Source organism: Sciurus carolinensis, assembly GCF_902686445.1.
Source record: "Sciurus carolinensis chromosome 14 unlocalized genomic scaffold, mSciCar1.2 scaffold_126_arrow_ctg1, whole genome shotgun sequence".
Taxonomy (NCBI): Eukaryota; Metazoa; Chordata; class Mammalia; order Rodentia; family Sciuridae; genus Sciurus; species Sciurus carolinensis.
The window spans coordinates 359820-362058 of NW_025920111.1; positions in this window are offsets into that span (position 1 = coordinate 359820).

Below are 2239 nucleotides of genomic sequence, written 5' to 3' on the forward strand. Positions count from 1 at the left end.
AAGTTTGGTATTATGTGAGTGTCTGAGGTCACAATGGAGATATAATGTGTCAGTGGTAACAATGACAGAATTATGTAAGTGTCAGAGACCAATTGAGGACATTCTGTGTCAGAGGCCACAGCATGGTATTACATGAGTGTTTGATGTCACACTGAGTGTTTTATGTGAGGAACTCGTGTGACAGTGAGTGCAATATGTGAAAGACATTTTGTAAATGAGAAGATATTTTTTAAATGCCAGAGGCCACAGTTAGGAAAAATTTTCAATCTCAGGGGTTATTCTGAATAAATATATAAATATATGTGAATATTATAAGTCTAGTTGAAAGCATAAGATGCCATAGTGAGTATACTTTGTCAATTGCAGGGGCCATAATGATATTATGTGACTGTCAAGGTCACAGTGATGATATTATATGAATGTCAACAAAAGAGTGAGAATATTTTGTGAGTGTCACAGGCCAAATAAGGATATTATGTGAATGTTAAAAGCCACAGTAGGGTATTATGTGAATGTCAGATGTCACATTGAGCATAATATATGAGAGTGAGAAGCCCCAGTGAGGGCATTAGTTGAGTGTCAGAAGTTAGCAAAAATACTATGTGTGATACGCCATGGTGAGGGTGTTATGTGAGTGTCAGAGGCCAAGTAAGGATATTATATGAATGTCAGAGACCGAAGTACCGTAGTATATCAGTGTAAGAAGCCACAGTGAGGGTATTATGTGAGTGTAAGAGATTATAATGAGGGCATTGTGTGAGTGAACCAGGCGATGTCAGGATATTATGTGACTGTCAGAGGACACATTGCTCCATTTTTGAAATTAAAAAAAATGTGTATCTTGAAAGATTGATTAGGAAGTTTAAGGCACATACCCATGATCTCATGGATGCCCAGTACACAGATGTCTTGCCCATGATGATGAGAAAAATGTATATGCCATAAGAAGAGGTAATAGAGCCAAGAGGTACAACTGAAAATGCAGCATGTTGGGACAAGGAGTCCCACATTCCCCATGAAGTGTAAGCTAATGGCTGACAGGCCTGGTCCTCAGGTCTTGTTAAAGGGAACACAGGATCTGTGAATTATTACTACTTAAAACTGTGAATCTGCAGTTATTCAAGAGCTTAAAGAATGGGAATGGGAGGAGAAATTTGACAGCTGCTAACACTATTAGAAAACATTTTATTCCCAAAGACTAGATGGTTCCTAAAAGTAAACTCCTGTAGAAACTATTTATAGCTGTTATTGGGGGCAGGCAGTGTATTAAGAACTTACTTTAAGACCGTAGATGATTATTATGATGACAGCATAGTCACTGCTTAATTCCTATTTGATGCTGTGCACTTCAAGCTCAGCATATCATAATTTCATAATTGCAGAGACTACTGAGCACTCCTTAGGGATGTAATGCAACTCTCTCAAGCCCTAAAGTACAGTTAAGTAAACAGGAAACCATAGTCAGTACAGTATGATGGGGCAGAACCTGCTCTCAGACAACAAACCAGAGTTCATATCTCAGCTCCACCTCCTCTTGTTTGTGTGATCTTTGGCAAATCAGTTATTGTTTTGGGCTTCATTTCTTACATGTAGATCAGAGAACTCAGTTTTGTCTCTATAATATGACTGTTGTGAAGAATAAATAGATGTGGAAAGCACTTCGTAAGTGCTCTGCATATACTAAATTTGCTGCTCTTATTACTGGAAGTATATATAGTAGTGGTGCACAGGAACCAAGAGATAGATTTCATTTTGCTTTCAACAATTGATTTTTAGAAAACCTCTTAGTCTTCCATGACTTGGTCTCCTTCTTCAGAATCTCAGTATGTCTGAGTAGATGAGAGGTCAACAATCTTCCACTTGTCAATTTCCTGGATAATGAGGTGAAAATTTTAGAGGCAATAAAAGCATAGATAAAATCAAGTTTAGAGTATCCCAGACCTCATTTTAAATTTTGCAACTGCCTCAGTTCTGAGCCATGCATTGCTCACTGCCCATTCATATCATGTCCCCTCTGCTTTCCTACAAGAATGGGGTTTTGTTCTGAACAGCATGTGCAAATCACAATTACTACTACTTTTCTACTTCTTTTGTTACTACTACTGCTACTGTACTCAAACTACTGCCCAAGAGGAAAATCTACCAGTGTCCCCACCCTCTGCCTGTTTTGTGTTTCTCCAGTAAAAATTTTATAGTACATCACTGATTGGTTTACATCTTGGCTGAGATTCTTCTACAG